The sequence below is a fragment of the Phyllostomus discolor genome, chromosome 2 (genome assembly GCF_004126475.2).
Source record: "Phyllostomus discolor isolate MPI-MPIP mPhyDis1 chromosome 2, mPhyDis1.pri.v3, whole genome shotgun sequence".
NCBI lineage: Eukaryota > Metazoa > Chordata > Mammalia > Chiroptera > Phyllostomidae > Phyllostomus > Phyllostomus discolor.
The window spans coordinates 134,833,493-134,847,627 of record NC_040904.2 but is presented as its reverse complement, the minus strand read 5'-3'; the positions used below and the strand labels follow the sequence as shown (position 1 = coordinate 134,847,627).

The following is a 14,135-nucleotide window of genomic DNA, read 5'->3' as shown; positions in this document are numbered from 1 at the left end:
GATATAATAATATTTATACTCAGAAAGCTTTATAAAACTAAAAACGGACCTTTGTTAAATTCTCAAATCAGCAAACATGTAAATTCTCTTCTAAAGCAAGCTGGTAATCTATTCAGCCTTAAAATATTTTTCATGTATTATTTCACATTAACAATAACATTCTACTTTTCTGAAGTACTTTTCCCTTAAAGTTTTCTGGCATTTTATTCTTGCTCTTTTTCAAAACAAAAATTGCAGAGGACTGAATCAATGTTTACTGAAAATTACTACTTCATTAATCTTTATTTTCCATGGACTGTCATCTGATATAATTCACAAACAATATTATAATTTTATGAAAAGCAACAAGAGTCATAACAAGGGTCACTTTTGTTTCTCCATAAATGTTTTGGTAATTAGAAACACAAAGCAATCTTTGTGATCTAAAAATACCTCTGAGAAAAATATTTCAAGGATTTTCTCTGAGCTATCATGAGTTTAGCACAACAATCAGTCTTTTTGACACACTTCGAATCAGATGTCATGAGCAATAAAGTAGCAACTTTTCCCCCAAACTGACATTTGATGAGTATTTATCAATGAAATAAATATTAACGAGATCATGTGATTGAAAAAAGTTCGTAAATATGGTTTTCCATTGAAATTCACTTTGACAGAGCTCAACACACTTCTCCTGCCAGACAGAGCTGCCATCAGAATCAACAGTAGGTCACCTAGTGGTAGAGGGATATGCCTTGTATGCTTTTGGGACACATTTCAATCATGGAACATGTGGAAATTTCTCTATGCCACTGCTTGATGTCTATTTCTACTATTACATCAAGCTCCATAGTATAAAAGGAATCAAGCTATTTAAGTATAATCTATAAAATACACACTGTAAATTCTGTTGCAAGATATAAACAAAACATTAATAGGAAAGGGACTATATGAACTACGAGCAAAATCAGGTATAAGCGCTAAGAAGAGAATTGCCTGAATCCACAGGAAAGGCTTTGGTAGAAGAAGGGACACTGCAATACACCTGTCACAGAGCAAACGTATGCTGGCTTTGGCAGAAGTAACATAGCAGCCAAGGAAAAGCTGGGCCAATGTAAATCATTGGGTTTTAATTTTGAACTAATAGAACAATTTGTCAGAAATGCAAAGACCTAGATTGAAAAATACTTCAAATCACTGGAATGCATGATATTCTGAATAAGCCAGCAAACCATATCACAGCTTAACCTAAGAAAAAACGATTTAAATATCTAAAATAGGTGCCAGCAAGTGTTTTTCATAAAAGTTCAGACAGCAAACATTTTAGGCTTTGGAGGTCATTCAGTTTCTGTTACTATAACTCAGATCTGTTTTTTTTTGCAGTGGGAATGCAACCATAGGCAATATATCAACAAACTGATATGACTCTGTTTCTTCTTTTTTATCTATTTTTCCTTTTTTAATTTTTGCACAATTACAGTTGTCCCCATTTCCCCCAATTACTCTACCCCAGCCTACCCACTCCCACCTCCCACATTCAATCCTCCCCCTGCCTGCTGTCTTTGTTCTTGAGTCCTTTATACATGTTCCTTGATGACCCTTCTTTCCCCTTCTTTTCTCCAACTTTATTTATAGACTCTAAAATTTCAATTATCATTTGATACAAATATTATTTTTAAAATTATTTTTCAGCCATTTCAAACCAAGTAAAAATCTGTCACAGATTGGACAGATACAGGCATGGGTCAACTTTGACCTGTGGGTTGTAGTTTGCTGGCTAATGGTCTAGACAAATAAAGCCTTTGTAATAACAGAGCATGTTTCTCTGATGATGGAAATCTGAGAAATCTGCCTTGTTTATTTTGAATTTTCTAGTCTGAAATTCATGTCTAAGAATCAATAGCATTAGCACTTGCAGTATTCTAATTCAGTTTTTCTGATACAAGTGCCTATGGCTTTATTTAGTGACAAATAAAAGAGCTTAAATCGATTTAACAGATTGTGCCTAAGACTATTTTTATTTCTTTGTATCTTGTGCCAGTTGCTAGTATGAAGCTATTGGAGAAATTAGAGGGGTGTTTAAAAATAATTAGCTCTATTTTTCCTATGAAATACATACAGACCTAATATATGTCTAAATATATAATAATGTGTAATTTTTCACATTGTAGTTATTTGAATTTCTGGCTCTAGTGCCAGAATAATAACTAGCATATCGGATGTTAAAGAGAACATTTACACTTTTAAGGCAGTGTGTACAGAGGTTAAGGGAATGGTCTCTATGCAGACTGCGAGGATTCAAATCAGAGTTCTGCCACTCATTACTATATGACTTTGACAGTTACCTAAACTCAGTGCCTCAGTTAATTCATCTACAAAATGGACATGTTCCATACAGTAGTCTCAAGTTGACTTATGTAAAACACTTAGAATAAGTATTTTATTTTGTTTGGTCTGTTATCATTATCAGAGAGCACCTTCATATGTAGCATTTCCTCATTCTTATAAACTCCCTTTGAGTAAGCAAGATAACATACATACAGATTCACATAATTCTGGTTAACTTGATAAATCAGGTAATCCAGATAAACTTTCTTTAGGTGAACTTGAACACACCTTTATCAACTTTCAATATCATAGCAGGTTCAATCTGAAAAATCAACCATATTTAAAAATATGTAGGAATATTTCATCTTTAGGGGGTACAAAAAACAGTTGTATCCTACACTAAATAGATGATTTTATTAGAAGATTTTATTTATTTATTTTTAGAGAGGGAATGCAGGGAGAAAGAGAGAGAGAGAAAAAAAAAACATCAATGTGAGGTTGCTGGGGGCCGTGGCCTGCAACCCAGGCCTGTGCCCTGACTAGGAATCGAACTTGTGATGCTTTGGTTCGCAGCCCACACTCAATCCACTGAGCTACGCCAGCCAGGACTGGATAAGGTTATTTTATTGATAACTTATTCATCCTTTATTTACCTGACTCTGAATCTCTAATTAAACATTATAGGTTCATTTTAACTTTTAACATGATATTTGTATTTTAGTATGTACAAATTTAATAAGAGGTTAAGAATAGAAGCAAATACACTGAAGATTTTATACTTATAAATTAGTTTTACAGAAAGGTAAAAAACTATAGTCAGAAATAGTCTTGTTGTGGTTTTCAAACTAAAATATTTATATATGGCCCTGGCTGGCGTGTCTCAGTAGATTGTGCGCCGACCTACAAACCAAAGGATTGCCAATTTGATTCCAAGTCAGGGCACAGGCCTGGGTTGCAGGCCAGGTCCCCTGTAGGTGGCACTGGAGAGGCAACCACATATTGATTCTCACCCTCTCTTTCTACCCCCCTTACACTCTGTCTAAAAATAAATAAAATATTAAATGTATTTATATATGATTATTGAAAGCATTCTCATTAAAGTATAAAACATTATATAAACTTATCTTTATGATTTTATAAAATACGAATTCTAAAGTGAATGCTGACAAGTTTAACATCACACCAAAACCAAATTTTAACCCTGGCTGGTGTGGCTCAGTAGACTGAGTGCTGGCCTGAAATGAAAGGGTCACCAGTTCAATTCCCAGTCAGAGCACATGCCTGGATTGTGGGCCAGGTCCTCAATGAGGGGCTTGTGAAAGACAATCCAACCACACATTGCTGTTTCTCTTCATTTTTCTCCTTCCCTTCACCCTCTCTAAATATAAATAAATAAAATCTTAAAAAAAACACAAATTTTGATATGCAAACAATAAAACCACAAAAACTAAATGCAGTCAAAAAATTCAGATGGGTTATCTACAAAATGAGAATATATATATATATATATATATATATATATTGCACATTCTTTTTGTCCAGCTTTCTTATACCCATTTCAGGATATGAACAGATATAAGTATTTATACAAAACACATTTTATCTTTAATATAACCTATTATATGTTTGTTACTTTGTTCTCAAATGAGAAAACTTTAAAGACTTAAAATAATTTAAAGAAAGAGCTTGCCATGTCTTTAAGATTGTGCTGCAAGTACAAGATAAAATTAGAATTTGAATGTAGGTTTTGAATGGTAGTTCAAGTCTCTTCCCACAACATGAAAGATGGTCTGTACTAAATTACACTACATCATAATCTGATGATGCCATTTTTGTCTGGCACCATTGGGAAATATACCTATTGAACTTTGCAGAAGTGGAAATTGCCTTTTGGGTCCCAAGGAGACATTTATTTTAATCACTTTTTGATAGAAATCTTCTGGAGGACTAGTAACACTTCCTGTCTTCTTAAAAAGAGGCCACTATAGGGAATTTACTTATCTTGATAATTCACAGCCTCCATCTTAAACATCCATTACCAAACCCTGCAGTACTGACTTGCCTGTCATCATCTGCCATCACCCTGCTTGCATCTAACATCCTTATGTTCTGATACTTCTCAGTGACTCTGGGTTAGAGAACTAGATGACCAAAGCTTTTAAAGATTATATGTAAAGATCCTCAGTTTTCTCAACTGCAAAATGAGTTTGCTATGCAAGACTAGTGATTCTCAATTCTGATGATCCTGATTGCATAACTGCAAATTTGCATATTTGAATCACTCAAGGACTTTTTTTTTTTTAATAGTGGTGCCTAGGTTCCACTTCAGGAGATTTTGGCATAATTGGTCTGATGGAGCTTCACCATGGTATTTTTACAATGTTCCTAAAGTGTTTTATTTATTTATTTATTATTTATTTATTTATTTATTTATTTATTTTGTTTTCAGCCAGATTTGTTCAAGACAGTATCAGATAATCTCTAAAGCATCTGTCCTGGCTTGTGTGGCTCAGTGGACTAGCCTGTGAATAGAAGGGTTGCTTGTTCAATTCTCAGCCAGGGCATATGCCTGAGTTGCAGGCCAAGTCCCCAGGTGGGGGCATGTGAGGGACAACCAATCTATGTATATCTCACATGTTTCTTTCCTTCTTGAATTTTTTGCTCCCTTCCCTTCTCTCTAAAAGTAAATAAATAAAATATTTAACAAATCTATATATATGAAATGCATTGTTTTCACAATTAAAAGTATTACTCTCTAAGTGATAACCTATACCCAATACTCTTCAAAGGATATTCCTCACTTCATCTGAAGCTTGTACATTCCTGAATAGTTATACAAAGACTCCTTATTCATCATCAAACTTACTCAGTATTTCCTCTGTAATTCTCAATTCCATTCCACATTTCTCTAGCTAAATTCTTAGGTTAGGTTGCAACATAATGAGTACAGCAAATATATATATATATATATGGTTTCTCCATATATACATATTTATAGTGTTACCATATATAATTATACATATAATTTGGCGTTATTTATTCCCAGTTATGCGCCTTGACTGGGAAATTGTACATGTGTGTGTATACATATATATACCAAAAATTCTGTTTGTTTTTTTTCTGTAAGATGGCTTCAGTGGCCCTTAATTGTCTTTAGCTTCATTTGAATCAGTTTTATTAGATTTTATTGTGACAGCTGTCACATCAGCATGCATTTAAAGAAAAAAACTTGCCAAAATTGGTGAATTTTCATGTAGCCACTTTAATATTGAAGATGGAAGGAATTAAGCAACATTTTGTCATATTATGCTGTATTATTTCAAGAAAAGTAAAAATGCAACTGAAACACACACACAAAGATTGAGCAGTGTATGGAGTGGGTGTTATGACTGATCCAACCTGTCACAAGTGATTTGTGGTTTTGTGCTAGAGATTTCTTGCCTGATAAAGTTCAACAGTCAAGTAGAGCAGTTGAAGTTTATAGCGATCAAATTGAGACATTAATTGAGAATAATCAATGTATACCATGCAAGAGATAGCTGACATACTCAAAATATCCAAATCAATAATGTTATTAGTGAAAATTGAAAATGTGCCTTTTATTTTATAGAAAAATCTAAACAGACTTCTTGGCCAACCAAATATATAGTGCCCCCATATATAATTGTGTAACATCAATATTGCAACAAGCTACTACAATTATATCTTACCTTCTTTCCTTTTGTAATTTTTTAAAAATTTTTTAAAAATTTATTTATTTATTTTTAGAGAGAAGGGAAGGGAAAGAGAAAGAAAGGGAGAGAAACATCAATGTATGGTTGTCTTTTGTGTACCCCCTACTAAGGACCTGGCCCACAACCCAGGTATGTGCTCTGACTGGGAATCAAAAAGGTAACCCTTTGGTTTGCAGATTGGCACTCAACCCACTGAACCACCTCAGTCAGGGTTTATTTCTACTGCTATATATTTTATATTCGCAGAGATAAAAAAAAAAAAAACAAACAAAAAATAAAATGCTATTCCAATTACATTCAAAAGATAATGTGAAAAATTAAAAAGGGAACAGGCAGTTGTAATTAATGTGATAGAGATATTGTAAATTCCTTTAACAATACAGATTGGGTGCAATTAAACCAATCTGGGAAAAGAGGTTAAATAAGGATTCCTAGAGGAAGCAAAGATAGAGTTGCATATTGAAAAATTCATCTAAGATTTTCCTGCCTCTGTTTTCCTCTAGTACTTTTATGTTATCACAACTTATATTTAAGTCTTTTATCCACCTTGAATTTATTTCTGTGTATGGTGGAAGTTGGTGATCAAGTTTGGGACATAAGGGAAAAAAATAAACAAGTGGGACCTAATCAAAATGAAAAGCTTCAGCACGGCTAAAGAAAATAGAATTAAAATGAAAAGAGAACCAACTGTATGGGAAAACATATTTGCCAATGATACCTTGGACAAGGGTTTGATTTCCAAAATATATAAAGAACTCACAGAACCCCACTTAAGGAAGACAAACAATCCAATTTAAAAAATGGGCAAAAGACCTGAATGGACACTTCTCCAAGGAGGACTTACAGAGGGCCCAGAGACATATGAAAAGATGCTTAGCATCACTAGCCATCAGAGAGATGCAAATTAAAATGACAATGAGACACTACTTCACACCAGTGAGAATGGCCATCATAAATAAATCAACAAGTGTTGGAGAGGATGTAGAGAAAAGGTAACCCTAGTACACTGTTGGTGGGAATGCAGACTGGTGCAGCTACTGTGGAAAACAGTATGGAATTTCCTCAGAAAACTGAAAATGGAATTGCCTTTTGACCCTGCAATCTCATTGCTGGGCTTATATCCTAAGAATCCTGAAAAACCAATTCAAAAGAACCTATGTACTCCAATGTTCATAGCAGCACAATTTACAAGAGCCAAGTGCTGGAAGCAACCTAAGTGTCCGTCGGTAAATGAGTGGATCAAAAAACTACGGTATATTTACACAGTGGAATTCTATACAGCAGAAAGAAAGCAGAAGCCCCTACCCTTTGTGACAACATGGATGGAACTGGAGAGTATTATGCTAAGTCAGGGGTGTCAAACTCATTTTCACCAGGGGCCACATCAGCCTTGCGGTTGCCTTCAAAGGGCAGAATGTAATTTTAGGACTGTATAAATGTAACTACTCCTTAACAACTGAGCAAGAGCTCAGTGCTGCCACTGGGTAGAAACAAGGTGCCAGCCAGATAAAACAAGGTGGAGGGCTGGATTCTGTCTACAGGCCTTGTGTTTGCTACCTATGAGTTAAGTGAAATAAGCCAGGTGGTGAAAAACAAACACCATATGATCTCACCTATAAGTGGAACCGAATCAACATAACAAACAAGTGAGCAAAATATAACCAGACAATTCATGCTTTCTTTCTTGGCTGACTTTACACAACCTCAAATGTAATCACTCAGTGAGCCCATTAGTTTATCAATTCTATCACCATTGCCTAGTTCCACTTACATTATTAATTATTTACTTAACTCAAACTTGAAGCTACCCTATTTTCTCTTGTCTCCTTAAGACTTTTCCAAACACAGTAGCCACCGTAATCTTTATAACACACAATATGTTTTCTTTTCATTCAGAATTATCTAATTACTTCGTATAGTACTTAGCATAAAATCCAAATACTCAACTTTGACCTATAAGGCCCAACTCTGTGGCCTTTTTATGATTCATAAAATATGAGATTATTCCTTCTTTAGGGCATTTCAGATCAGTGTTTCTTTTGCATAGAATATCCTGACCTCATTCAGGGTTTTGATAAAATGCTACTAATTCAGAAAACTGTACTTGAACAACAATTAAAATAATAGAAAAAATGTTACTAATTCAGATAAGTCTTTCATCTTGTTATCTCTTGCTATTCCCTGACTCTGAATTTATGTAGTTGTTTTGTTTGTTTTGTCTATTTCTCCTTTTAAACATTGGCTCCATAAATGCAGAAGATTTGGCCAAATGCCTAATATATTAAAGAATACTTGATATGCTGTAGATGATGTTTAAGTATCGGTGGATGAATGAATATATGCAGGTAAACTACTTTGAAAATTGCAGATCTACAGTAACACCTTGCAAAATGGTGTTACGGTCAACAACAAACCACATATATGATGGTGGTTTCATAAGATTATAATGAAGTTAAAAAACTCCTATCATCTAGTAGCATCACAGCTGATATAAGATCATAGCACAACACATCACTCACATGTTTGTGGTGATTCTGGTATAAGTGAAACTGCATTGCCAGTGTATAAAAGTATGGCACACTTTATCAGATACAGTACAAAATAATTGATCATGCTAATAAACAACATTCTTTAAGGTTTGTATATTTACTATACCACACATTCTATCATTATTTCAGAATTTACTCTTTCTGCTTATAGATCAGTTTGCTGTAAAGCAGTATGCTGTTATGCTGGCAGCAGAGTCATGCATCTGATGTGTATTGTGTCTCCTGATTACATTATTTTCTCTTGTGCTTGATTTCATCATATATTGTTTTGTTAATTATGGCCCCTAAGCATACAAAATCCAGAGCTAATGTTGAAGTCACATCGGATGACTGAATTGGAACAAAATTGAAAATGATGCCCTGCCTGATGTGTGGCTCAGTGGACTGAGCACCTCCTGTGACCCTAAAAGTCCCTGGTTTGATTCCCAGCCAGGGCACATGCCTGGGTTGCAGGCCAGGTCCCTGGTTGGGTGCATTCAAGTGGCAGCCAACTGATGTTTCTCTCTCACACTGATGTTTCTCTCCATTTCTCCCTCCCTTCCTCTCTCTCTGAAAATAAATAAAAGATTTTTTTAAATGACTGATTAGAGACCATTAAGGACTATCAGTGATGATTGTTGCTGGCCAGTCAGACATGTCCCATTCCACCACAGCTACTATCTTGAAGAACACAAACAAAGTGTCAGAAGCTGTTAGTGTATCTGTTTCATTGAAGGCAAAAAGACAAACAATTTGAGAAGGGCCTATATTAGAGATGGAGGAACTTCTCATGATCTGCTTTTAAGACTAAAAACAGAAACATATCCTCAGCTCCATGATGACACAGCAGAAGCAAGGAGTTTGTTTGCAAGTTGAAAGAAAAGGCTGGACCTGGTGATAAAGCTGGACTTACTGCTAGCTCTGGGTGGTTTAAACAGTGCAAGAATTTCATTCATTACAAAATGTGAAAGTGAGCAGGCAATTGTTGATGTGAAGGCAACTGAAGAATTTTTGGATCTCCAGATAAGCTGATTTAGAGCAAAATTACTTGTCAGAGCAAATATTCAATATGGATGAAATACCCCTCTTCTGGAATGGATGCCTGGAAGAACTTTCATCCATAAGCAGACCAAGTCAACACCAGGTTTCAAGGCTTTCAAGGACAAGATAACAGTCTTTTTGGGAGGACAGTGTTGCAAACTGCATATTGAAACCATTTTTGGTCTTGCACAGTGAGAACCCTAGGACCTTCATGCATATCAATAAGCACACACTGATGGTGTAATAAAGGAGAAATAATAAGTTATGGGTGACCCTATTCTTCTTCTAAGAAGGTCTCCTAAATTGTATCCCAATGAAATGGAAAAGTTCTCTTTGGAGAATTCTATACCTTTCAAGATTTGCTTATTATTGTTAACATTCTCATACATTCTCTTTTCTGTTGGTGATATTCATCATATTATCAATGTAGCTTTTCTCTCTCCAACATTACCTCTTTTATCCAACCAACAGATTTAGAAACAATGGGTCCTTTAAGGCATATTATCTGAAGAAGCTTGTTGCCCAAGATATTGTTGCAACTGAGGAAAGATACTGAGAAGATACTGTTGCAATTCTAGAAGGATTAAAACATCTATAACTGCATCAGGAACCTTGCTTGGGCTTGGGGTGATGTCACCAAGGAGCACATCAATGACATTTGGAAGAAGACACACAAGATATTCATCTGTGACATCAAAGAATTCATCAAGAATAAGGAGGCTACTAAAATCAAGAAGGCAGGAGTTGAGACTGTAGACAACTTTAACCAGGGTGTGGATAAGGATGACATTGGAGAGCTCCTAGAGGTGTTTCCTGAAGAATTGACTATAATGAAAAGTTGTTGGAATGGGAACAACAGTACATAGCTAAAGAAGCAAGAGAAGAAACTTCAGAAGAATAAGAAGATCCCCCAAGAAGATCCACAAGGAAAGGTTTAGCAGAAGCTTTTGCAGATCTGAACAAATTCCTTAAAAAGTTTTAAAACATTGACTCCTGGCCATGAAAGGTTTTCATTACAGAAAGAAATATTTACTGTACATTATCTGCTTACAAACAAATTTATGATGGAAAAAGAAACAAATCTAGCAAACCACCATCAACGTATTTCTGAGAAGAGTCACACCTCCTACGTAAATGGGAGGGCCCATATTAGACAGACTGCCTATGATTACTTTTACATTACTTGATTACTGGGAAATGAGGAGAAAAAAAGTGATGTTTCCTCAGAAGAGCTTCAGGAAGGTCCTTTAGGAGGTGTTCCAGAATAAGTGGCTATTATTATAGGAGACAAAAGTTCTGTGTATATTATTGCCCTGGAAGATCTTTGAGTGGGACAAGATGTGGAGGTGGAAGTCAGTGATAATGACCATCCTAACCTGTGGAAGCCTAGGCTAATTGTGTGGCATCTTAGGTTTTAACAAACAAACAAAAAAAACAAAAAGATTTAAAAGTTAACAAAAATTAAAATTAGAGAAAAGCCAATAAAATATAAATATAAAGAAAATATTTTTTGTACAAACATGCGATGTGCTTGTTTAAGCTAAGTGTTATTACCTAAGAGTTGGGAAGTCTAAAAATATTTTTAAAAAGTTTATAAAGTAGAGATTTACAGTTATATAAGGTTACTTTATTATTAAAAAAGAAAAATATTTTTTTATAAATTTAGTGTAACTGAAGTTTACCATGTGTATAAAGTGTATGGTAGTATACAGTAATGTCCTAGACTTTTACATTCACTCATCACTCACTCACTCACTCACCCAGAGTAACTTCCAGTCCTACAACATCCATTCATAGTAAGTATCATAGACAATTGTGCAATTTTTAAGTCTTTTGTGTCATATTTTTATTGTACCTTTTCTGTTTATGTATGTTTAGATACACAAAGACTCACTATAGCATTATAAGTGCCTACACTATTCAGTACACGAACATGCTGTACAGGCTTGTAGCCTAGCAGCAGCAGGCTGTACCACATGGACTAGGTGGGTAGTAGGATATATCATCCAGGTTCACCTAAGTGCACTCTATGATGTTCACAGAGAGACAAAATTGCCCGGCACATTGCTCAGAGCCCAGTGTTGTTAAGTGATGGGCTACTATACTTTTAATGACATCTAGGTGGTTGGATTGGTTATAGAAAACAAAAAAATAGACATTTTATAATGCATTGCATTTTACAAAGTATAATTTAAATAGCTGTATGAATCCTTACTTTACAAATGAGGAGAATGGGGCTAAGAGAGTTTAAGAAACTTTCCATAGGACACACACCTATTCAGCTATTGGGGTCAGAGAGGAAGTTTGCTCTGATGGACTTCTTAATGTTACACTATCTGCTATGTGGCTCAACTTCAGGACTAATGTGTAACTGTTTTTTGTGTTCAGTGCAATATAAAAGATATATAGAGTGTAATTCCTAGCCATATGGTTATATAGTTTCCCAGACAACACTGCATTTTTAAAAGGGAAAGTTCTTCAAATAACCTATCCTCTACATAAACAATGACTTAGAGACAAAATACCAATTAGCTTATCTAATTATTCTGTTATAGAAAAAAAATGCATTAATCGCTAAGGTGTGCTGCAGGTAAATTAATAATCATGTGCTACAGCTAGAATGAAATTGCTGAATGTGGTGGGAAACCATTATGTATAATTTATGAATTTTAAGATTCTATATATTTTTTCATTTCTTCATTCTATGGCTGAGAATTTAGAGCTGTTTGAATCTAAGACTTCAGGAAGAAACAACAAATGAAAGCGACTTTATTTGTTATTCACCTGCAAGCACTGTTTTTTCTGTGTGTGATACATCATGTTCCTGGGAGAATTTGTATGTTCTGCTTCCAAGGTGTTGGTGATTTATTTCCAAACTCCCTTAGCATATTTATTTAAATAAAAATTATGAGAAAATACTAATTTCTTATCAAGAAAAATATACATTAATAGAAAGTCCCATAATATATGTGGTTTGCTTTGTGTACAAATGGTGTATTTATTATTATCCATGCAATATTCTAGCATCATATCTCCTAGAATTTGGATTTTATTGTGAATTTAGCAGTCATAACTTCTATAATAGCCATGTCAAGACTAACTAGATTGCCATTGATGATATATATATATATATAGAGAGAGAGAGAGAGAGAAGAAACAAGTTATAGAGCTTGATTTCATAAAGGCAAATCTTTCATGCCTTTATTACTTTACAGCCTATGACATTTTCAATCTTGGTGAAATATGAGATTTTATTTTCTGCATAGTATGTTTACATGTAAATCTTACATATATTGTACACTGACAATTTAATTAGTTGGATTTTCTTTTCATTATAAGTGATGGTTTAAAATAACATCATTTAAATCCACTCATTCACTCATCAAGATACTTGTATGCTTGTTGAGCCCTATGCTAGTTGCTTGAGTGAAAACATGAAGAGTAAATAATCAATCCGCTAATGAAATGTATAGCCTGGTAGAACTAGCAACGGCATCTACAAGTATCATGTGTTTTTTCCATCCACCTAATGACTGCTGAGGACACAAGTATATTCTGGTACATTAAGAATTATCATTTTATTATAGATTATTAGAATTCTGATATACAAAACAAACAAGGTTAATTTAAGCTCAAGCATGAAAAAAACTGATTCCCTCTTAGACTGGAGTTAAAAATAAAATTTCTTAGCTTTCACTTAGTTCTAGAATCAGGAAAGTAGAAATTTACTGAAGAAAAACAACTCTTAAAATTCAGACAATCTCTTGAATGATGTTATTCCAGGAGGGTACACAAATGTCACAGCACCCCAAAATAATCCTTGGAACATTTCAAACAGTTTTCAGATTTTTACATTTCAGTTTGATTTTAGGTTTATGCTTGTGTAGACAAAACAGAATAAAAACTATGAGTTGTTGCAAATGTAGTTCTAAAGTTTACCAAAAGCCTTTATAATAAGAGCAAATAAAATTATTAACTTTAAAGTTTAGTTGGGTAAAAACTGGCAATAGATAGGAACTGGCATTTATTAAATGATATGAAATCTAATTTTTAGTTTATTTTTCTTTTTTTAGATACAGTTGTCTTCCTTTTCCTCCCACTATCCCCCCCATCATTTGAAATGCACTATTTCATTTAATCTTAAAATTTTCTTGGTAGAAGCTCACAGTAAAGAGGTGGCTTGCTTAAGAAAGAAATTAAGATATTCACCTCTTATTTATGAAAAAATTAAGTGAGAGAATGAATTAGTTCTTAGTTTTCTTTGAGTTTCCAGTGCCTAGTATACTACCTTGAATATAAATATTTGAATATATCTGAGGTTATAGAGATTATTAATTTATAACAATGATGTCTTTTTAATATCAAAGTTCTGAATATAGATTCATGAATCAGAAGTAGAAATAAGAGAAAGGCTTTAAGCATAAACTTCTGGAAAAACCTGCTTCCTGGTTCTCAGAGGGCTGAGAGAGCTCTTTGGAGTCTCTTTTGTAAGTGTTCTAATCCTATTCATGAGGATTCCATCCTC

At 34.3% G+C, this 14,135-nt stretch overlaps 1 protein-coding gene across 2 annotated transcripts in view; it reads right to left on the bottom strand.

Annotated features, from left to right (window-relative positions):
- The window catches only part of MGAT4C (MGAT4 family member C), a 739,383-nt gene that overhangs the window by 608,445 nt on the left and 116,803 nt on the right, over positions 1-14,135 (bottom strand). The window lies entirely within an intron of this gene.